This window comes from Bombina bombina, chromosome 4 (assembly GCF_027579735.1).
Source record: "Bombina bombina isolate aBomBom1 chromosome 4, aBomBom1.pri, whole genome shotgun sequence".
In the NCBI taxonomy this organism is placed as follows: Eukaryota; Metazoa; Chordata; class Amphibia; order Anura; family Bombinatoridae; genus Bombina; species Bombina bombina.
In genome coordinates, this window is record NC_069502.1 from 459,870,947 (window position 1) to 459,895,928 (window position 24,982).

Consider the following 24,982-nt stretch of genomic DNA (forward strand, 5'->3'; position numbering starts at 1 on the left):
TTTTTATCTCTTAAAGGCACAGTAACGATTTTTCAAATTGTGTTTTTTATTTGATTAAAGTGATTTCCAAGCCTGTTTGTGTATACTACTAGTCTGTTAAACATGTCTGACACCAAGGAAAATCCTTGTTCAATGTGTTTAGAAGCCATGGTGAAACCCCCTCTCAGAATGTGTCCCACTTGTACTGATATGTCTATACACTTTAAAGATCATATTGTTGCACTTAAGAATGTGGCCCAAGATGATTCTCAGACTGAAGGTAACGAGGGTAGCCCGTCTACCTCTCCCCAAGTGTCACAACCAGTTACACCCGCTCAAGCGATGCCTAGTACCTCTAGTGCGTCTAACCCTTTTACATTACAAGACTTAGCGGCAGTCATGGATAATTCTCTTACAGCCTTCTTATCTAAGCTGCCCGTGTTACCTGCAAAGCGTGATAGCTCCGTTTTAAGAACAGATTATGAGCATTCTGACGCTTTGGTAGCCGTATCCGATATACCCTCACAACGCTCTGAAGTGGGAGCGAGGGATTTGATGTCTGAGGGAGAAGTCTCTGATTCAGGAAGGGTTCCTCCTCAGACAGATTCAGATACATTGGCTTTTAAATTTAAACTAGAACACCTCCGCGTTTTGCTCAGGGAGGTATTGGCTACTCTGGATGACTGCGACCCTTTGGTGATCCCAGAGAAATTGTGTAAAATGGACAAGTACCTAGAGGTCCCTGTTTACACTGATGCGTTTCTGGTCCCTAAGAGGATTGCGGATATCGTTACTAGGGAGTGGGATAGACCAGGTGTTCCCTTTGTTCCCCCTCCTGTTTTTAAGAAAATGTTCCCCATATCTGACCCCGTGCAGGACTCGTGGCAGACGGTCCCTAAGGTGGAGGGGGCTGTTTCTTCACTTGCTAAACGCACAACCATACCAATTGAAGACAGTTGTGCTTTTAAAGACCCTATGGATAAATAATTAGAGGGTTTACTTAAGAAAATTTTTGTTCAACAAGGTTTTCTTCTCCAACCTATTGCCTGCATTATTCCTGTAACTACTGCAGCTGCTTTCTGGTTTGAGGCGCTGGAAGACTCGCTGCAGACGGAGACCTCATATGAGGAAATTATGGATAGAATTAAGGCTCTAAAGCTAGCTAATTCTTTTATCACTGACGCCGCTTTCCAAATAGCTAAGTTAGCTGCAAAAAATTCAGGTTTCGCCATTTTGGCTCACAGGGCGCTATGGCTAAAGTCCTGGTTGGCCGATGTGTCGTCTAAATACAAGCTTTTGAACATCCCTTTCAAAGGAAAGACCCTCTTCGGGCCTGAATTGAAACAGATTAATGGTAGCAGCAATGGACATATAGTCCCTTTTTGCTCGTATACACCTCAGACCACTGCAACTATGCATGCTCAAACAGTGGAATGGGGATTATGCAGATTTGTCTCCTCAAATTCAGTTGGACCAGGAGACCAGAGATTCTATTCTCTGGTGGTTGTCTCAGGATCACCTGTCTCAGGGAATATGTTTCCGCAGGCCAGAGTGGGTCATTGTAACGACCGACGCCAGTCTGTTAGGCTGGGGTGCGGTTTGGGACTCCCTGAAAGCTCAGGGCTTATGGTCTCGGGAAGAAACGCTTCTCCCGATAAACATTCTGGAACTGAGGGCGATATTCAACGCTCCTCAGGCATGGCCTCAACTAGCTGTGGCCAAATTCATCAGATTTCAGTCGGACAACATCACGACTGTAGCTTACGTCAATCATCAGGGGGGATCAAAGAGTTCCCTAGCGATGACGGAAGTAACCAAAATAATCAGGTGGGCGGAGGATCACTCCTGCCATCTCTCAGCAATTCACATCCCAGGAGTAGACAACTGGGAAGCGGATTTTCTAAGTCGTCAGTTTTCACCCGGGGGAGTGGGAACTCCACCCGGAGGTATTTGCCCAGCTGACTCAGCTATGGGGCACTCCAGAGTTGGATCTGATGGCGTCCCGTCAGAACGCCAAACTTCCTCTCTACGGGTCCAGGTCCCGGGACCCCAAGGCAGTATTGATAGATGCTCTTGCAGCGCCTTGGTCCTTCAATCTGGCTTATGTTTTTCCACCGTTTCCCCTTCTCCCTCGTCTGGTCGCCAGAATCAAGCAGGAGAAGGCTTTGGTGATTCTGATAGCGCCTGCGTGGCCACGCAGGACTTGGTATGCAGACCTAGTGGACATGTCGTCTGTCCCACCATGGACGCTGCCAATGAGGCAGGATCTTCTAATACAGGGTCCGTTCAAGCATCCAAATCTAGTTTCTCTACGTCTGACTGCTTGGAGATTGAACGCTTAATTCTATCAAAGCGTGGTTTCTCTGAGTCAGTTATAGATACTCTGATTCAGGCTAGAAAGCCTGTCACCAGGAAAATCTACCATAAGATATGGCGGAAATATCTTTGTTGGTGTGAATCCAAGGGTTACTCATGGAGTAAGATTAGGATTCCCAGGATATTGTCCTTTCTCCAAGAAGGACTGGAGAAAGGATTGTCAGCTAGTTCCTTAAAAGCACAGATATCTGCTCTGTCTATCCTTTTACACAAGCGTCTGGCAGAGGTACCAGATGTTCAAGCGTTTGCTCAGGCTTTAGTCAGAATCAAGCCTGTCTATAAACCTGTGGCTCCGCCATGGAGTCTAAATCTAGTTCTTTCAGTTCTTCAAGGGGTTCCGTTTGAACCTTTGCATTCCATAGATATTAAGTTATCTTGGAAAGTTTTGTTTTTGGTAGCTATCTCTTCTGCTCGAAGAGTTTCAGAATTATCTGCCTTACAGTGTGATTCACCTTACCTGGTGTTCGACGCAGATAAGGTAGTTTTGCGTACCAAGCCTGGTTTTCTTCCTAAAGTTGTTTCTAACAAGAATATTAAACAGGAAATAGTTGTTCCTTCTCTGTGTCCTAATCCTTCCTCGAAGAAGGAACGTCTGTTACACAATCTTGATGTAGTTCGTGCTTTAAAGTTCTATTTACAAGCAACTAAGGATTTCAGGCAAACATCTTCCTTGTTTGTTATCTATTCTGGTAAGAGGAGAGGTCAGAAAGCGACTGCTACCTCTCTTTCCTTTTGGCTGAAAAGCATCATCCGTTTGGCCTATGAGACTGCTGGCCAGCAGCCTCCTGAAAGAATTGCTGCTCATTCTACCAGAGCAGTGGCTTCCACATGGGCTTTCAAAAATGAGGCTTCTGTTGAACAGATTTGTAAGGCAGCGACTTGGTCTTCACTGCATACTTTTGCCAAATTTTACAAATTCGATACTTTTGCTTCTTCGGAGGCTATTTTTGGGAGAAAGGTTTTACAAGCAGTGGTGCCTTCCGTTTAAGGTACCTGTCTTGTTCCCTCCCTTCATCCGTGTCCTAAAGCTTTGGTATTGGTATCCCACAAGTAAAGGATGAATCCGTGGACTGGATACACTTTGCAAGAGAAAACATAATTTATGCTTACCTGATAAATTACTTTCTCTTGCGGTGTATCCAGTCCACGGCCCTCCCTGGCATTTAAGTCGGGTAAAATTAGTTTTTTTGTTTAAACTACAGTCTCCACTGCACCCTATGGTTTCTCCTTTTTCTTCCTAACCTTTGGTCGAATGACTGGGGGGTGGAGCTAGAGGGGGAGCTATATGGACAACTTTGCTGTGTGCTCTCTTTGCCACTTCCTGTAGGGAATGCGAATATCCCATAAGTAAAGGATGAATCCGTGCAAGAGAAAGTAATTTATCAGGTAAGCATAAATTCTGTTTTTCTTTATTCTGTCTAGGGAGAGACTAATTATGGCAGAAAGGTTTTCCTGGTAAATAGGTGCCTGCCTTTAACTTTTTTCTCTTTCTCTTTCTCTCTTTCTCTCTTTCTCTCTTTTTTTCTCTTTCTCTCTCTCTCTCTCTCTCTCTCTCTCTCTCTCTCTCTCTCTCTCTCTCTCTCTCTCTCTCTCTCTCTCTCTCTCTCTCTCTCTCTCTCTCTCTCTCTCTCTCTCTCTCTCTCGTTCTCTCTTGTTCTCTCTTTCTCTCTCTTTTTTTCTCTTTCTCTCTTTCTCTCTTTTTCTCTCTTTTTCTCTTTCTCTCTTTTTCTCTCTTTTTCTCTTTTTCTCTCTTTTTCTCTCTTTTTCTTTCTTTTTCTCTCTTTTTCTCTCTTTTTCTCTCTTTTTTTTTCTTTTTCTTTCTCTCTCTTTCTCTCTTTTTTTTTCTTTTTCTTTCTCTCTCTTTCTCTCTTTTTCTTTTTCTTTTTCTTTCTTTTTCTCTTTCTTTTTCTCTTTCTTTTTCTCTTTCTTTTTCTCTTTCTTTTTCTCTCTCTTTTTCTCTTTCTTTTTCTCTCTCTTTTTCTTTCTTTTTCTTTCTTTTTCTCTTTCTTTTTCTCTTTCTTTTTCTCTTTCTTTTTCTCTTTCTTTTTCTCTTTCTTTCTTTTTCTCTTTCTTTCTTTTTCTCTTTCTTTCTTTTTCTCTTTCTTTCTTTTTCTCTTTCTTTCTCTTTCTCTTTCTCTTTCTCTTTCTCTTTCTCTTTCTCTTTCTCTTTCTCTTTCTCTTTCTCTTTCTCTTTCTCTTTCTCTTTCTCTTTCTCTTTCTCTTTCTCTTTCTCTTTCTCTTTCTCTTTCTTCATGTCACTGTTGAAAATGTATTAATGACCCAAAGAGTAGAGATTTTCTCCTCCATATCTATTCAGTAGAGAATTATCCCTTTACAGTCAAATACAGAACACTTTTTTTTTTTTTTTTTTTTTTTTTAACTTTTTGTCAGAACCCCCAAATTTTATTTTCCCTTTTGTGGCCCTTCATAGCTTTCTGGTGGTGGGAGCACACTGACTAATCAGATATCTAGATACCTGTCCTACACCCACCAAATGGGAAACACCTATAACATTAATCATAATTACACAAACTGTGCGAGTCATTTACCTCCATTTGGTTTAGCAAGGCGTTTTCCTGCCGTTCAAAGGGGGGGGGGGGGGAGACTTTAAGTTGCCTTGCACTTTGCTCTAATTAATCATAGTCACTATTAAAGCAACCTTTGTAGTGCTGGGCCACTCACAAAAACATATTGTGGAGAGATTGGTTAGAAGACAGGCCTAACCAAACCCCATGTTTGCTTCCTCGGCTATAGGAGAGAGCAGTAAAGTGTATCTACTGGAATGCATAGCATGACAAGTCTGTACTGGCCAGGTGATTATATTAAGTAAATAGAAATATTGTTTTCTTTTTAATGACACGATGAGTCCATGGATCATCTAATTACTATTGGGAATATCTCTCCTGCCCAGCAGGAGGCGGCAAAGAGCACCTTCCCTCCCACCCCTGTCATTCTCTTTGCCTACGTTAGAGCAAGGAAGTGGTAAAGTTAGGTGTTGGTAAAAGATTCTTCAATTAAGAGTTTTTATTATTTTTTAAGTAGTACAAGATTGTGCTGCTTTGTTCTGGGGTGTAGCCGTAGTCCATATCAGTCTCTTCAGTAGAGCAGTGGTGGCTTTAGAGCAATGGGAACTTGTGGTACCTAATTCTCACTGCGCCTCCTATATATTTATGCTGCCCTAATCCTGAGTAAGATTACTCAGTCTTTATCTCTGTTTCCACAGGTCCATGTGAGGGAGAGGACCTCTCAAACCTAGTGAGCTGCCTTGCTGCCTGGCAGATTTATGAGGTAAGTGCTGACTTTATTTTTTCTGAGACTAGTAAGAAAAAAGGACTCAGAAAAAGTTTGGGCACTTTATTCATTAGGAAAAAATATGGCATTTTATATATTTTCCTGGTGTGATCCTAATGTACTTAAGGGGATTATATACGGCAGCATTTGCAGGCACTGGGGACTTGAGGAGAATTTGCTCAATGTTGGTGATTCTCTTATTACGGAGCTTCACATAAAATGTCGACTGACACATTCATTTTGACACTCCCACGATTCGCGGGGCTTGTGTGGCGGTAGAATCATCTGTTGCGGACATATTTTCTCTCAATTTTGATAATATGAATGAGAGAAATTGGTCTACTTGCCGTTATTTTAGTTAGAACGGATTAAAGATAGTTTAACATTGTTTACAACAGCTCTGTTTTGGTTCCGGTTTCAATACACATTATCTCTGGTAATCCATCAAGGTTGACAACTCAGTAGAGCTATAGCTGAGATGTAGAAGCTGTTTGAAGTGTGTTGAATCTTTATTTTGCAGTAAAAAATAAAGCAATTGCGTTTTTTCAGTTCAAAAATAAAAGTTACGTTTTTGCAGTTCATCAAAAATAAAGCAGTTCCTTTTTAAAATTAAAAATAGTAACGTGTTTTTTTTTTTTTTTTTTCCTGTTTAAAATGTTAGTAAAATTTTATGATTTTATTTCTGTTAAGATCAAGACTCTGTTATAGATTACAGATATCCTTTTTGTTTAAATGATTATATAGTCCACCAGTCCTTTTCTGTTCCTCATGTGTTAAGAGAACACAATATTTATTTTTTGAGCCAATATTGTTTGCGTTTTTTGACAATGTTCAAAATATGCCGCAGTTTTTCTCCTCCGGTGTCCCAACATTTTTTTTTATTTTTTATTAATACAGTGACATGCTTTTCCTCCCAATTCCCTTGCTACAGGGAAAGCGCAAGAGGAAATGTAAGAAATCAGTGTGTATGGTTTCTGTCACGACTATTTATGCAGAACTTTCCCTCTCATAAGTTTGAAGAAGAGGATATTTCGGTATCGCCTGAGGGTAAGATCTCAGATTCAGACATTGTAATTCCTTCCTCTGATGCTGAAGTTGTATCCTTCAGATTTAAGCTAGAGCACCTCTGTTTACTAAAGGTTTTAGCTCCCTGGACGACTCCGATACTACTGTCGTAGTCAATCCTAAACAAGTATTTTGAAGTGCCCTCCATGGTGGAAGTATTTCCTGTACCAGATAGGGCTACAGAGATTAATGCTAAGGAAGATATCCATCTCCTATATTTAAAAGATGTTTCCTATAGCAGACTCTATCAAGGAGTCTTGGCAGACGGTACCCAACATGGAAGGGGCAATTTTCACGCTAGCCAAGAAAACTACTATTCCCATAGAGGATAGTTGTTTCTTTAAGGATCCTATGGATAAGAAGTTAGAGGGGTTGCTCAGTTTACAATGACTTCCTGCACTTTGTATTGCTACTGTCACTAGTGCGGCAGCATACTGGTTTGATGCGTTGCCTGATTCTATTCAGACAGACACTCCCCTCGAAGAAATCCAGGATAGGATAAAGGCCCTTAAATTGGCCAACTCTTTAAAATCTTGGTCTGCGGATGTGTCATCTAAGTCTAAACTTTTGGCTATTCCTTACAAGGGAAAGACCTTGTTTGGGTCTGGTTTGACGGAGATAATTTCTGATGTTACGGGAGGTAAGGGACATTTTCTCCCTCAGGATGAGAGAAATAAACAAAAAGGGACATCAAAGTAATTTTCATTTCGAAATTTCAAGGGAAATCCTTCCTCTCCCTCCTCCAAGAAGGAGCAGTCCAAGCCTTCCTGGAGACCCAATCAATCTTGGAACAAGTGAAAGCAATCCAAGAAGCCTGCTGTTGAGTCAGACAGCATGAAGGGGCTGATCCTGGACTGGATCTTGTGGGGTGTCAGATTTTCCTTCTTCGCTCAGGCTTTGTTTCGAGGTGTTCAAGATCCCTGGGCAGTGGACATTGTGCCCCAGGGATACAAACTAGAGGTCAGGACCTTTCCTCCCAGGGGCAGGTTTCTGCTTTCAAGATAATCTGTAGACCAGACAAAAAGAGGCGTCCTTACACTGTGTACGGGACCTCTCCGACCTGGGAGCGATTGTTCCTGTTCCAATGCAGGAACGAGGTCTGAAATTCTATTCCAATCTGTTCGTGGTCCCCAAGAAGGAGGGAACCTTCAGACAAATTTTAGATCTCAAAAGCCTAAACAAGTTTCTCAGAGTGCCGTCCTTCAAGATGGAAACTATTCGTTCCATTCTTCCTTTGGTGCAGGAGGGTCAATTTATGACCACTGTGGATTTAAAGGACGCATACTTGCATGTTCCCATCCACAGGGACCATCACAAGTTTCTAAGGTTTGCTTTTCTAGACAAACACTTCCAGTTCGTGGCTCCTCCATTCAGCCTTGCCGCAGCTCCCAGAATTTTCTCAAAGGTTCTGAGATCCCTGCTGGCGGTGCTCCTTTGTGGGGCATTGCAGTGGCACCTTATCTGGACGAAATTCTGGTTCAGGCACCTTCCTTTCAACAAGCAAGATCACACACGGAAATGTTATCTTTCCTGCGGTCTCACGGATGGAAGGTGGATTTAGAAAAGAGTTCCAAGTTCCAACTACAAAGGTAGTTTTCTTGGGAACCATAATAGACTCCTCATCAATGTATTTTTTTCTGACAGAAGTCAGGAAATCAAAGATTTTTGATTCTTGCCTAGCACTTCAGTCCTCTCCTCGGCCATCAGCGGCTCAGTGCATGGAGGTAATTGGACTGATGGTAGTGGCAATGGACATCATCCCGTTCGCCCGTTTCCACCGCAGACCTCACGGGTAAGCATGCTCAGGCAGTGGAACGGAGATTATGCGGATCTGTCTCAGCGATTGCAGCTGGAGCAGGAGACAAGGGATTCTCCACTTTGGTGGTTGTCTCAGGATCATCTCTCCCAGGGAACCTGCTTTCGCACACCTTCCTGGGTGATTGTCACAACAGATGCCAGCCTCCTGGTATGGGGAGCAGTCTGGGGCTCTCTAAAGGCTCAGGGAACATGGACTCGGTCGGAGTCTGTTCTACCAATAAACATTCTGGAATTGAGAGCAATCTTCAATGCTCGCCTGGCCTCAGTTAGCTTCGGCCCGGTTCATCAGGTTCCAGTCGGACAATATAACCTCAGTGGTTTACATCAACCGTCAGGGAGGAACTCTAAGTTCCTTGGCCATGACGGAGGTAGCCAAGATCATTCAGTGGGCGGAGACCCACAATTGCTGTTTGTCGGCGATCCACATTCCAGGAGTGGACATCTTGGAGGCGGACTTCCTAAGCAGGCAGACTTTTCACCCGGGGTAGTGGGAAGTGTTTTCCAGCCTGATTCTCAAATGGGGTCAGTCGGAATTGGATCTCATGGCATTTCGGCAGAATGCCAAGCTTCCGAGGTACGAGTCGAGGTCAAGGGACCCTCAGGCTGTACTTATGGACGCTCTGGTGGTACCTTGGAATTTCAGTCTCGCATACCTATTTCCTCCGTTTTCTCTTCTTCCTCGGGTCATTGCTCGAATCAAGCAGGAGAAGGGCGTCTGTGATCCTCATTGCACTGGCGTGGTCTCGCAGGATTTGGTATGCAGACCTGGCGGACATGTTCTCTTCCACCTTGGAGTCTGCCTTTGAGGAAGGACCTTCTACGTCAAGGACCCTTCTTTCATCCAAATCTAGTTTCTCTGAAGCTGACTGCTTGGAGATTGAACCCTTTTATCCAAGCATGGATTTTGGAATCGGTCATTGAGACCATGATTCAGGCTCATAAACCTGTGACCTGGTAAGATTTACCACAAGATATAGCGTAAATATCTCTATTGGTGTGAATCCAAGGTCTACTCTTGGTGTAGAGTTAGGATTCCTAGAATTCTGTCCTTTCTTCAAGAAGGTTTGGAGATGGGATTATCGGCAAGTTCCCTAAAGGGTCAAATCTGCCTGGTCTATTTTGTTACATAAACGTCTGGCAGACGTGCAATCGTTTTGTCAGGCCTTGGTCAGGATCAGGCCTGTGTTCAAACCAGTTACTCCTCCCTGGAGTCTTAATTTTAGTTTTAAGGTTCAAGTGGCTCAGTTTGAGCCTATGCATTCCTTAGATATTAAGCTGTTATCTTGGAAAGATTGTTTTTTTGTATTTCATTTGCTCGTAGAGTTTCAGAGCTCTCGGCATTACAGTATGAGTTACCTTACCTTATTTTTTATATCAGATAAGGTGGTTTTAGGTACTAAATTAGTGTTTCTCCCTAAAGTAGTTTCAAACTGGAACATTAATCAGGAGATTGTTGTTCCTTCCTTGTGTTCTAATCCTTCTTCTCAGAAGGAACGGCTTCTGCACAATCTAGATGTGGTTTGTGCATTAAAATTCTATTTACAGGTTACTAAGGATTTTCGTCAGTCTTCTGCACTATTTGTGGGTTTCTCTGGGAAACGTAAGGGTCAGAAAGCTATGGCTACTTCTTTCTTTATGGCTGAAGAGTATAATTTGCTTTGCCAATGAGACTGCTGGACAGCAGCCTCCTGAGTTACGGCTCATTCTACGAGGGCTGTTCTTAAGACAGGTTGTTGGTATGTTATAAACTTCAGACACCTCTGCACCTTGTTGCTTCCTTTCCTTTACTTCGGTCGAATGACTGGGGTGGGAGGGAAGGGAGGTGATATTTAACAGCTTTGCTGTGGTGCTCTTTGTCGCTTCCTGCTGGGCAGGAGTGATATTCCCAATAGTAATTAGATGATCCGTGGACTCATCGTGTCATTAGAAATAACAAAATTTATGCTTAGCGGATACATTTTCTTTCTAATGACTTGGTGAGTCCACGGATCATCATTAATTACTGTTGGGAATATCACTCCTGGCCAGCAGGAGGAGGCAAAGAGCACCACAGCAAAGCTGTTAAATAATACTTCCCTTCCCACAACCCCCAGACATGCTCTTTGCCTATAGTGCAAGGTGGAGGTGAAGGCAGGGACGCTGGTCCCGTGAGAAATCTGCTCTTATCATTTTGGAGTTGAGAGCAATTTACAATGCTCTGATGGTTTGGCTTCAGTTGTCTTAGCCCAGTTTATCGAGTCCTAGTCTGCCAATATAGCCCCTAGGGCTTACATCTTTTCCTCTGAGTTCCTTAGTCATGTAGGAAGTGTTCAGATTTTTTTTTTGTGGGCAGGTGCTCACAGTTCTGTCTATTGGCCATCCACTTTTCTAGAGTGGACTTCTGGGAAGCGGAGTTCTGTTCAGACAGACTTCCCATCTCAAGGAGGGGGACCTCGACTCGAAAGTGTTCTTCAGGTTAACATCTATTTACCAGAATTGGTTCCGATGGTGTCTCATCAGAACATCAAAGTTTCCTTGTTCGGTTGAAGTCAAGAGATCTTCATGCCTTTCTGATAGATGCTCCGGCAGTTCTTTGAAACTTCAGGTTCACTTACCCTTTTTTTCTCGGTTTGTTCTCCTTCCATGAGTCTTCGCTCAGATCAAGTAGGAGAGAGCATTGTTGTTTTTTTCTATTGGCTCCTGCATGGCTCGCAAGATTTGGTAGGCAGATCTAGTAGAGATGTCATCTCTACCTTTGTGGAAATTTCATCCAAATTTTGTTTCGCTGGCAGCTTGGAGATTGCAAGCTTGAATTTAGCTAAGCGTGGGTTTTCTTCTGTTATGTGTGATCAGTCCACGGGTCATCATTACTTCTGGGATATAACTTCTCCCCAACAGGAAATGCAAGAGGATTCACCCAGCAGAGCTGCATATAGCTCCTCCCCTCTACGTCACTCCCAGTCATTCTCTTGCACCCAACGACTAGATAGGATGTGTGAGAGGACTATGGTGATTATACTTAGTTTTTATAACTTCAATCAAAAGTTTGTTATTTTACAATAGCACCGGAGCGTGTTATTGCCTCTCTGGCAGAGTTTGAAGAAGAATCTACCAGAGTTTTTACTATGATTTTAACCGGAGTAGTTAAGATCATATTGCTGTTTCTCGGCCATCTGAGGGAGGTAAAAGCTTCAGATCAGGGGACAGCGGGCAGATGAATCTGCATTGAGGTATGTAGCAGTTTTTATTTTCTGAATGGAATTGATGAGAAAATCCTGCCATACCGTTATAATGACATGTATGTATACTCTACACTTCAGTATTCTGGGGATGGTATTTCACCGGAATTACTCTGTTAAAAGTTCACTAAACCTTTTAATAGGTATTTATCATGTTAAACGTTTTTGCTGGAATGTAGAATCGTTTGCATTTTCTGAGGTACTGAGTGAATAATATTTGGGCATTATTTTTCCACTTGGCATTTGCTTGTTTTAATTGTGACAGTTTCGTTTCTCTCTCACTGCTGTGTGTGAGGGGGAGGGGCCGTTTTTGGCGCTCTTTGCTACGCATCAAAAATTTCCAGTCAGTTACTCTTGTATTTCCTGCATGATCCGGTTCATCTCTAACAGAACTCAGGGGTCTTCAAACTTCTTTGGAGGGAGGTAGATTCTCTCAGCAGAGCTGTGAGACTTATATATTGACTGTGATTAAAAACGTTGCTCTGTAATTTTTATTTTCAAATTTAATTATTGTTACTTTACTAATGGGAACAAACCTTTGCTAAAAGTTGTGTTGTTTTTTTAAGGATTGATGCTATAACTGTTTTTCAGTTCATTATTCAACTGTCATTTAATCGTTTAGTGCTTCCTTGAGGCACAGTACGTTTTTGTTAAATAAGATTGTAACCAAGTTGCAAGTTTATTGCTAGTGTGTTAAACATGTCTGATTCAGAGGAAGATACCTGTGTCATTTGTTCCAATGCCAAGGTGGAGCCCAATAGAAATTTATGTACTAACTGTATTGATGCTACTTTAAATAAAAGCCAATCTGTACAATTTGAACAAATTTCACCAAACAGCGAGGGGAGAGTTATGCCGACTAACTCGCCTCACGTGTCAGTACCTGCATCTCCCGCCCGGGAGGTGCGTGATATTATGGCGCCTAGTACATCTGGGCGGCCATTACAGATAACATTACAAGATATGGCTACTGTTATGACTGAAGTTTTGGCTAAATTACCAGAACTAAGAGGCAAGCGTGATCACTCTGGGGTGAGAACAGAGTGCGCTGATAATACTAGGGCCATGTCTGATACTGCGTCACAGCTTGCAGAGCATGAGGACGGAGAGCTTCATTCTGTGGGTGACGGTTCTGATCCAAACAGATTGGATTCAGATATTTCAAATTTTAAATTTAAATTGGAAAACCTCCGTGTATTACTAGGGGAGGTTTTAGCGGCTCTTAATGATTGTAACACTGTTGCAATTCCAGAGAAATTGTGTAGGTTGGATAAATACTTTGCGGTACCGGCGAGTACTGACGTTTTTCCTATACCTAAGAGACTAACTGAAATTGTTACTAAGGAGTGGGATAGACCCGGTGTGCCGTTCTCACCCCCTCCAATATTTAGAAAGATGTTTCCAATAGACGCCACCACACGGGACTTATGGCAAACGGTCCCTAAGGTGGAGGGAGCAGTTTCTACTTTAGCTAAGCGTACCACTATCCCGGTGGAGGATAGCTGTGCTTTTTCAGATCCAATGGATAAAAAATTAGAGGGTTACCTTAAGAAAATGTTTGTTCAACAAGGTTTTATATTGCAACCCCTTGCATGCATCGCGCCGATTACGGCTGCGGCAGCATTTTGGATTGAGTCTCTGGAAGAGAACCTTAGTTCAACTACGCTGGACGACATTACGGACAGGCTTAGAGTCCTTAAACTAGCTAATTCATTCATTTCGGAGGCCGTAATACATTTAACCAAACTTACGGCTAAGAACTCAGGATTCGCCATTCAGGCACGTAGGGCGCTGTGGCTAAAATCCTGGTCAGCTGATGTAACTTCTAAGTCCAAATTACTTAATATACCTTTCAAGGGGCAAACTTTATTTGGGCCCGGTTTGAAAGAAATTATCGCTGACATTACAGGAGGTAAGGGCCACGCCCTGCCTCAAGACAAAGCCAAAGCTAAGGCTAGACAGTCTAATTTCTCCAACATAGGTGTGTCCGGTCCACGGCGTCATCCTTACTTGTGGGATATTCTCTTCCCCAACAGGAAATGGCAAAGAGCCCAGCAAAGCTGGTCACATGATCCCTCCTAGGCTCCGCCTACCCCAGTCATTCTCTTTGCCGTTGTACAGGCAACATCTCCACGGAGATGGCTTAGAGTTTTTTAGTGTTTAACTGTAGTTTTTCATTATTCAATCAAGAGTTTGTTATTTTCAAATAGTGCTGGTACGTACTATTTACTCAGAAACAGAAAAGAGATGAAGAATTCTGTTTGTATGAGGAAAATGATTTTAGCAACCGTAACTAAAATCCATGGCTGTTCCACACAGGACTGTTGAGAGCAATTAACTTCAGTTGGGGGAACAGTTTGCAGTCCCTTGCTGCTTGAGGTATGACACATTCTAACAAGACGATGTAATGCTGGAAGCTGTCATTTTCCCTATGGGATCCGGTAAGCCATGTTTATTACGATTGTAAATAAGGGCTTCATAAGGGCTTATTTAAACTGTAGACTTTTTCTGGGCTAAATCGATTGATTAACACATATTTAGCCTTGAGGAATCATTTTATCTGGGTATTTTGATATAATAATATCGGCAGGCACTGTTTTAGACACCTTATTCTTTAGGGGCTTTCCCAAAGCATAGGCAGAGTCTCATTTTCGCGCCGGTGTTGCGCACTTGTTTTGAGAGGCATGGCATGCAGTCGCATGTGAGAGGAGCTCTGATACTTATAAAAGACTTCTGAAGGCGTCATTTGGTATCGTATTCCCCTTTGGGTTTGGTTGGGTCTCAGCAAAGCAGATACCAGGGACTGTAAAGGGGTTTAAAGCTTAAAACGGCTCCGGTTCCGTTATTTTAAGGGTTAAAGCTTCCAAAATTGGTGTGCAATATTTTCAAGGCTTTAAGACGCTGTGGTGAAAATTTGGTGAATTTTGAACAATTCCTTCATGTTTTTTCGCAATTGCAGTAATAAAGTGTGTTCAGTTTAAAATTTAAAGTGACAGTAACGGTTTTATTTTAAAACGTTTTTTGTACTTTCTGATCAAGTTTATGCCTGTTTAACATGTCTGAACTACCAGATAGACTGTGTTCTGAATGTGGGGAAGCCAGAATTCCTATTCATTTAAATAAATGTGATTTATGTGATAATGACAATGATGCCCAAGATGATTCCTCAAGTGAGGGGAGTAAGCATGGTACTGCATCATTCCCTCCTTCGTCTACACGAGTCTTGCCCACTCAGGAGGCCCCTAGTACATCTAGCGCGCCAATACTCCTTACTATGCAACAATTAACGGCTGTAATGGATAATTCTGTCAAAAACATTTTAGCCAAAATGAACCCTTGTCAGCGTAAGCGTGGCTGCTCTGTTTTAGTTACTGAAGAGCATGACGACGCTGATATTAATATCTCTGAAGGGCCCCTAACCCAATCTGAGGGGGCCAGGGAGGTTTTGTCTGAGGGAGAAATTACTGATTTAGGGAACATTTCTCAGCAGGCTGAATCTGATGTGATTACATTTAAATTTAAATTGGAACATCTCCGCATTTTGCTTAAGGAGGTATTATCCACTCTGGATGATTGTGAAAATTTAGTCATCCCAGAGAAACTATGTAAAATGGACAAGTTCCTAGAGGTGCCGGGGCTCCCAGAAGCTTTTCCTATACCCAAGCGGGTGGCGGACATTGTTAATAAAGAATGGGAAAGGCCCGGTATTCCTTTCGTCCCTCCCCCCATATTTAAAAAATTGTTTCCTATGGTCGACCCCAGAAAGGACTTATGGCAGTCAGTCCCCAAGGTCGAGGGAGCGGTTTCTACTTTAAACAAACGCACCACTATTCCCATAGAGGATAGTTGTGCTTTCAAAGATCCTATGGATAAAAAATTAGAAGGTTTGCTTAAAAAGATGTTTGTTCAGCAGGGTTACCTTCTACAACCCATTTCATGCATTGTCCCTGTCACTACTGCCGCATATTTCTGGTTTGATGAACTGCTTAAGGTGCTCGATAGTGACTCTCCTCCTTATGAGGAGATTATGGACAGAATCAATGCTCTCAAATTGGCTAATTCTTTCACTCTAGACGCCTCTTTGCAATTGGCTAAGTTAGCGGCTAAGAACTCTGGGTTTGCTATTGTGGCGCGCAGAGCGCTTTGGTTGAAATCTTGGTCGGCTGATGCGTCTTCCAAGAACAAGCTACTAAACATTCCTTTCAAGGGGAAAACGTTGTTTGGTCCTGACTTGAAAGAGATTATCTCTGATATCACTGGGGGTAAGGGCCACGCCCTTCCTCAGGATCGGCCTTTCAAGGCAAAAAATAGACCTAATTTTCGTCCCTTTCGTAAAAACGGACCAGCCCAAGGTGCTACGTCCTCTAAGCAAGAGGGTAATACTGCTCAGGCCAAGCCAGCTTGGAGACCAATGCAAGGCTGGAACAAGGGAAAGCAGGCCAAGAAACCTGCCACTGCTACCAAGACAGCATGAAATATTGGCCCCCGATCCGGGACCGGATCTGGTGGGGGGCAGACTCTCTCTCTTCGCTCAGGCTTGGGCAAGAGATGTTCTGGATCCTTGGGCGCTAGAAATAGTCTCCCAGGGTTATCTTCTGGAATTCAAGGGACTTCCCCCAAGGGGGAGGTTCCACAGGTCGCAGTTGTCTTCAGACCACATAAAAAGACAGGCGTTCTTACATTGTGTAGAAGACCTGTTAAAAATGGGAGTGATTCATCCGGTTCCATTAAGAGAACAAGGGATGGGGTTCTACTCCAATCTGTTCATAGTTCCCAAAAAAGAGGGAACGTTCAGACCAATCCTAGATCTCAAGATCTTAAACAAATTTCTCAAGGTCCCATCGTTCAAGATGGAAACCATTCGAACTATCCTTCCTTCCATCCAGGAAGGTCAATTCATGACCACGGTGGATTTAAAGGATGCGTATCTACATATTCCTATCCACAAGGAACATCATCGGTTCCTAAGGTTTGCATTCCTGGACAAACATTACCAGTTCGTGGCGCTTCCTTTCGGATTAGCCACTGCTCCAAGGATTTCCACAAAGGTACTAGGGTCCCTTCTAGCGGTGCTAAGACCAAGGGGCATTGCAGTAGTACCTTACCTGGACGACATTCTGATTCAAGCGTCGTCCCTTCCTCAAGCAAAGGCTCACACGGACATTGTCCTGGCCTTTCTCAGATCTCACGGCTGGAAAGTGAACGTGGAAAAGAGTTCTCTATCCCCGTCAACAAGGGTTCCCTTCTTGGGAACAATTATAGACTCCTTAGAAATGAGGATCTTTCTAACAGAGGCCAGAAAAACAAAGCTTCTGGACTCTTGTCGGATACTTCATTCCGTTCCTCTTCCTTCCATAGCTCAGTGCATGGAAGTGATCGGGTTGATGGTGGCGGCGATGGACATAGTTCCTTTTGCGCGCATTCATCTAAGACCATTACAACTGTGCATGCTCAGTCAGTGGAATGGGGACTATACAGACTTGTCTCCGAAGATACAAGTAAATCAGAGGACCAGAGACTCACTCCGTTGGTGGCTGTCCCTGGACAATCTGTCTCAAGGGATGATGTTCCACAGACCAGAGTGGGTCATTGTCACGACCGACGCCAGTCTGATAGGCTGGGGCGCGGTCTGGGGATCCCTGAAAGCTCAGGGTCTTTGGTCTCGGGAAGAATCTCTTCTACCGATAAATATTCTGGAACTGAGAGCGATATTCAATGCTCTCCAGGCCTGGCCCCAGCTTGCGAGGACCAGGTTCATACGGTTTCAATCAGACAACATGACGACTGTTGCGTACATCAACCATCAGGGGGGAACAAGGAGTTCCCTAGCGATGGAAGAAGTAACCAAAATTATTCTTTGGGCGGAGTCTCACTCCTGCCACCTGTCTGCTATCCACATCCCAGGAGTGGAAAATTGGGAAGCGGATTTTCTGAGTCGTCAGACATTGCATCCGGGGGAGTGGGAACTCCATCCGGAAATCTTTGCCCAAGTCACTCACCTGTGGGGCATTCCAGACATGGATCTGATGGCCTCTCGTCAGAACTTCAAAGTTCCTTGCTACGGGGCCAGATCCAGGGATCCCAAGGCGGCTCTAGTGGATGCACTAGTAGCACCTTGGACCTTCAATCTAGCTTATGTGTTCCCGCCATTTCCTCTCATCCCCAGGCTGATAGCCAGGATCAAGCAGGAGAGGGCGTCGGTAATCTTGATAGCTCCTGCGTGGCCACGCAGGACTTGGTATGCAGATCTGGTGAATATGTCATCGGCTCCACCTTGGAAGCTACCTTTGAGACGAGACCTTCTTGTTCAGGGTCCGTTCGAACATCCGAATCTGGTTTCACTCCAGCTGACTGCTTGGAGATTGAACGCTTGATTTTATCGAAGCGAGGATTCTCAGATTCTGTGATCGATACTCTTGTTCAGGCCAGAAAGCCTGTGACTAGAAAGATTTACCACAAAATTTGGAAAAAATATATCTGTTGGTGTGAATCTAAAGGATTCCCTTGGGACAAGGTTAAGATTCCTAGGATTCTATCCTTCCTTCAAGAAGGATTGGAAAAAGGATTATCTGCAAGTTCCCTGAAGGGACAGATTTCTGCCTTGTCGGTATTACTTCACAAAAAGCTGGCAGCTGTGCCAGATGTTCAAGCCTTTGTTCAGGCTCTGGTTAGAATCAAGCCTGTTTACAAACCTTTGACTCCTCCTTGGAGTCTCAATTTAGTTCTTTCAGTTCTTCAGGGGGTTCCGTTTGAACCCTTACATTCCGTTGATATTAAGTTATTATCTTGGAAAGTTTTGTTTTTAGTTGCGATTTCTTCTGCTAGAAGAGTCTCAGAATTATCTGCTCTGCAGTGTTCTCCTCCTTATCTGGTGTTCCATGCAGATAAGGTGGTTTTACGTACTAAACCTGGTTTTCTTCCAAAAGTTGTTTCTAACAAAAACATTAACCAGGAGATTATCGTACCTTCTCTGTGTCCAAAACCAGTTTCAAAGAAGGAACGTTTGTTGCACAATTTGGATGTTGTTCGCGCTCTAAAATTCTATTTAGATGCTACAAAGGATTTTAGACAAACATCTTCCTTGTTTGTTGTTTATTCAGGTAAAAGGAGAGGTCAAAAAGCAACTTCTACCTCTCTCTCTTTTTGGATTAAAAGCATCATCAGATTGGCTTACGAGACTGCCGGACGGCAGCCTCCCGAAAGAATCACAGCTCATTCCACTAGGGCTGTGGCTTCCACATGGGCCTTCAAGAACGAGGCTTCTGTTGATCAGATATGTAGGGCAGCGACTTGGTCTTCACTGCACACTTTTACCAAATTTTACAAGTTTGATACTTTTACTTCTTCTGAGGCTATTTTTGGGAGAAAGGTTTTGCAAGCCGTGGTGCCTTCCATTTAGGTGACCTGATTTGCTCCCTCCCTTCATCCGTGTCCTAAAGCTTTGGTATTGGTTCCCACAAGTAAGGATGACGCCGTGGACCGGACACACCTATGTTGGAGAAAACAGAATTTATGTTTACCTGATAAATTTCTTTCTCCAACGGTGTGTCCGGTCCACGGCCCGCCCTGGTTTTTTTAATCAGGTCTGATATTTTATTTTCTTTAACTACAGTCACCACGGTACCATATGGTTTCTCCTATGCAAATATTCCTCCTTAACGTCGGTCGAATGACTGGGGTAGGCGGAGCCTAGGAGGGATCATGTGACCAGCTTTGCTGGGCTCTTTGCCATTTCCTGTTGGGGAAGAGAATATCCCACAAGTAAGGATGACGCCGTGGACCGGACACACCGTTGGAGAAAGAAATTTATCAGGTAAACATAAATTCTGTTTTTCGTCCCTTTCGGAATTTCAAAGCAGGAGCAGCATCAACTTCCACTGCACCTAAACAGGAAGGAGCTGTTGCTCGTTACAGACAAGGCTGGAAACCTAACCAGTCCTGGAACAAGGGCAAGCAGGCCAGGAAACCTGCTGCTGCCCCAAAGACAGCATGAACCGAGGGCCCCCGATCCGGGACCGGATCTAGTGGGGGGCAGACTCTCTCTCTTCGCCCAGGCTTGGGCAAGAGATGTTCAGGATCCCTGGGCGCTAGAGATCATATCTCAGGGATACCTTCTAGACTTCAAATTCTCTCCCCCAAGAGGGAGATTTCATCTGTCAAGGTTGTCAACAAACCAGATAAAGAAAGAAGCGTTTCTACGCTGTGTACAAGATCTGTTATTTATGGGAGTGATCCATCCGGTTCCGCGGTCGGAACAAGGACAAGGGTTTTACTCAAACCTGTTTGTGGTTCCCAAAAAAGAGGGAACCTTCAGGCCAATCTTGGATTTAAAGATCCTAAACAAATTCCTAAGAGTTCCATCGTTCAAAATGGAAACTATTCGGACAATCTTACCCATGATCCAAAAGGGTCAGTACATGACCACAGTGGATTTAAAGGATGCTTACCTTCACATACCGATTCACAAAGATCATTACCGGTATCTAAGGTTTGCCTTCTTAGACAGGCATTACCAGTTTGTAGCTCTTCCATTCGGATTGGCTACGGCTCCAAGAATCTTCACAAAGGTTCTGGGTGCCCTTCTGGCGGTACTAAGACCGCGAGGAATTTCGGTAGCTCCGTACCTAGACGACATTCTGATACAAGCTTCAAGCTTTCAAACTGCCAAGTCTCATACAGAGTTAGTTCTGGCATTTCTAAGGTCGCATGGATGGAAAGTGAACGAAAAGAAGAGTTCTCTTTTTCCTCTCACAAGAGTTCCATTCTTGGGAACTCTTATAGATTCTGTAGAAATGAAGATTTATCTGACAGAAGACAGATTAACAAAGCTTCTAAATGCATGCCGTGTCCTTCATTCCATTCAACTCCCGTCAGTAGCTCAATGCATGGAGGTGATCGGCTTAATGGTAGCAGCAATGGACATAGTTCCCTTTGCACGTCTACATCTCAGACCGCTGCAATTGTGCATGCTGAGTCAGTGGAATGGGGATTACTCAGACTTGTCCCCTACTCTGAATCTGGATCAAGAGACCAGAAACTCTCTTCTATGGTGGCTTTCTCGGCCACATCTGTCCAGGGGGATGCCATTCAGCAGGCCGGACTGGACAATTGTAACAACAGACGCCAGCCTACTAGGTTGGGGCGCTGTCTGGAATTCTCTGAAGGCTCAGGGACAATGGAATCAGGAGGAAAGTCTCCTGCCAATAAACATTCTGGAATTGAGAGCAGTTCTCCATGCCCTTCTGGCTTGGCCCCAGTTAAAAACTCGGGGGTTCATCAGATTTCAGTCGGACAACATCACGACTGTAGCTTACATCAACCATCAAGGAGGGACAAGAAGCTCCCTAGCAATGATGGAAGTATCAAAGATAATTCGCTGGGCAGAGTCTCACTCTTGCCACCTGTCAGCAATCCACATCCCGGGAGTGGAGAACTGGGAGGCGGATTTCTTGAGTCGCCAGACTTTTCATCCGGGGGAGTGGTAACTTCATCCGGAGGTCTTTGCCCAAATACTTCGACGTTGGGGCAAACCAGAGATAGATCTCATGGCGTCTCGCCAGAACGCCAAACTTCCACTCTACGGGTCCAGATCCAGGGATCCGGGAGCGGTTCTGATAGATGCTTTGACAGCACCTTGGAACTTCGGGATGGCTTATGTGTTTCCACCCTTCCCGCTGCTTCCTCGATTGATTGCCAAAATCAAACAGGAGAGAGCATCAGTGATTCTAATAGCACCTGCATGGCCACGCAGGACTTGGTATGCAGATCTAGTGGACATGTCATCCTGTCCGCCTTGGTCTCTACCTCTAAGACAGGACCTTCTGATACAGGGTCCATTCAAACATCAAAATCTAACTTCTCTGAAGCTGACTGCTTGGAAATTGAACGCTTGATTTTATCAAAACGTGGTTTTTCTGAGTCGGTTATTGATACCCTGATACAGGCTAGGAAGCCTGTTACCAGAAGGATTTACCATAAGATATGGCGTAAATACCTATACTGGTGCGAATCCAAAGGTTACTCCTGGAGTAAGGTTAGGATTCCTAGGATATTGTCCTTTCTACAAGAAGGTTTAGAAAAGGGTTTATCGGCTAGCTCATTAAAGGGACAGATCTCAGCTCTGTCCATCTTGTTACACAGGCGTCTGTCAGAAAATCCAGACGTCCAGGCCTTTTGTCAGGCTTTAGCTAGGATCAAGCCTGTGTTTAAAGCTGTTGCTCCGCCATGGAGTTTAAACTTAGTTCTTAACGTTTTACAGGGTGTTCCGTTTGAACCCCTTCATTCCATTGATATAAAATTGTTATCTTGGAAAGTTCTGTTTTTAATGGCTATTTCCTCGGCTCGAAGAGTCTCTGAGTTATCAGCCTTACATTGTGATTCTCCTTATCTGATTTTTCACTCAGACAAGGTAGTTCTGCGTACTAAACCTGGGTTCTTACCTAAGGTAGTCACTAACAGGAATATCAATCAAGAGATTGTTGTTCCATCCTTGTGTCCAAATCCTTCTTCAAAGAAGGAACGTCTTCTACACAATCTGGATGTAGTTTGTGCCCTCAAGTTCTACTTGCAGGCAACTAAGGATTTTCGACAAACGTCTTCCCTGTTTGTCGTGTACTCTGGTCAGAGGAGAGGTCATAAGGCTTCGGCTACCTCTCTCTCCTTCTGGCTTCGTAGCATAATTCGTTTAGCCTATGAGACTGCTGGACAGCAGCCTCCTGAAAGAATTACAGCTCATTCTACTAGAGCTGTGGCTTCCACTTGGGCCTTTAAGAATGAGGCCTCTGTTGAACAGATTTGCAAGGCTGCAACTTGGTCTTCGCTTCATACTTTTTCCAAATTTTACAAATTTGACACTTTTGCTTCTTCGGAGGCTATTTTTGGGAGAAAGGTTCTTCAGGCAGTGGTTCCTTCTGTATAATGAGCCTGCCTATCCCTCCCGTCATCCGTGTACTTTTGCTTTGGTATTGGTATCCCAGAAGTAATGATGACCCGTGGACTGATCACACATAACAGAAGAAAACATAATTTATGCTTACCTGATAAATTCCTTTCTTCTGTTGTGTGATCAGTCCACGGCCCGCCCTGTTTTAAGGCAGGTAAATATCTTTTAAATTATACTCCAGTCACCACTTCACCCTTGGTTTCTCCTTTCTCGTTGATTCTTGGTCGAATGACTGGGAGTGACGTAGAGGGGAGGAGCTATATGCAGCTCTGCTGGGTGAATCCTCTTGCATTTCCTGTTGGGGAGGAGTTATATCCCAGAAGTAATGATGACCCGTGGACTGATCACACAACAGAAGAAAGGAATTTATCAGGTAAGCATAAATTATGTTTCTCCGAATCGGTCATGGAGACCATGATTCAGGCTCATAGTTTATTTCTAGATATTGTGGATCCCAAGGATCTTATCTTTTTTCTCTGAAGACCTTGAGACGGAGTTCTCTTAGAAACCCTCAAGGGTCAGATTTCGGCTAATTCCATTTTGCGGATGGTGTCCTACGATAGCTTAGTTGTAAACTTTGTTGCTCTGTAAGCTGAAAGTCGAGTTCTGATCAGAGTTCCGGACTCTCGGCTTGGCATCGTGGTTCTCCTTATTTCGTATTTCTGACAGATAAGGCAGTTTTCTGTAGCAAGTTTGGTTTTCTTTCTAGGGTCCTTTTCGGACAGAAGTTTTTTATTCAGGAAGATGTTGTGCCTTTTCTCTGTCCTATTCCTTCTTTCATTAAGATCGGCTGTTGCACGTTCTTGATGTTGTGCGGGCCCAAGCATTTTATCTTTCTCATGAACTTTGTCAGTCTTCTGTAATTTTTTATTTTTTTTTCTGGATAAACATAAATGCCGGAAAGCTTCTTCTACTTTTCTTCTCTGGTTGCAAAGTGTTAATCGTAGGGCTCATAAGCCTACTGGATAATAGACTCCTGAGAGTATTTCAGCCCCCTCCACTGGGGTGGTGTCCTTGTCTAGCCTTCAAAAATGAGGCCTCTGTGGAACAGTTTTTTCTTAATTCTATTAGTTAGATTTTTTGCCTCGGCTGGGGCATCTTTTGGGAGAGAGGTTCTTCAAGTAGTGGTGCCTTTTGTTTAGGTTACCTGTCTTGCCCCTCCCTAATCTGTGTCCTCTAGCTTGGGTATTGATTCCCAGCAGTAATTAATGATGATCCGTGGATTCACTGTGTCATTAGAAAGAAAAGCCAGGAGTGATATTCCCAACAGTAATGATGATCAGTGGACTCACCGTGTAAAGAAATAAATTTATCAGGTAAGCATAAATTTTGTTTTTTATGAATGGTTTGGAGATGGATGTAGATGGTACTACACACAAAGGTGGAACGTAAGTTGGGGATGGAAGAGTAGCAAGTTACTTTGACTCTACACAAATAGCTGATAAAAGAAGTTGATAGCGAACTGTGCCTTCATTTATGAATTTCAATAAAGGATGCAGCCTGTCTCAACATTACTTTATTTTGACAATCATTCTATTCCATTCTTAGAAATTGTGATAACAAAGAATGACAAGCCAAGGTTCCCTGTCTCTTGCAGTTTTCATGCTACATTTCCCTCTGTGACACTCTATTCTGCCTTTTTACTATCTAAATTTATACAACTGCTAGGACTTAAAGCACTGTTAGTAATTAATTATTTTTGGCATGCAAACGTAAGTTCCTACACGGTCAGCCTTAAGAGTTATGAGATTGTGTGTTGTCCATTTTGCATCACTGGACTCTGCTGTTTTTTTTTGGGGTTTTTTGTGTTCATTTTTTTTTTTTTTTCTCTTTGATTTCTAACCCTTTCTTTCATTGCTGTCACTGTCCTTTTCCTTGCTGGTGCCATCTTTTCATCTCATCTCCTCATTGGCTGCTGTAGCAATAGGTAAGACCACTTGTACTGCTGCAACTTGCCCTGTGGTGGCTGCTGATAGTTTGCCTCTGCTGGGTCCTTGATTTATAACCTTTTGCTATCTTCACCCAATAGCATGCGTCCTAACATCTTAATGTCTGTATATCTTGCTGGCTTAGATGACATTGGTAAAGTGATATGGTTTACTAACAAATTAGGTTCACTAATCACTGCTTAGAAACCCTCTAAGCACAATAACGTACATTTTCTAGTGCATACCTACTTCTCCTTTCCCTTAAAGGCAACAACTTCTTACTGACATGCAAAGGATTTAGTATTAATACATTGTCGGCTTGCTGTGATTTGAGATTTAAACTAAAGTATGAAGATGTTTTATCT

At 43.4% G+C, this 24,982-nt stretch overlaps 1 protein-coding gene across 2 annotated transcripts in view; it reads left to right on the forward strand.

The window, feature by feature from the left end:
- AP2M1 (adaptor related protein complex 2 subunit mu 1) overlaps positions 1–24,982 on the forward strand; it is a 237,324-nt gene that overhangs the window by 56,569 nt on the left and 155,773 nt on the right. The gene's annotated exons all lie outside the window — the stretch shown is intronic.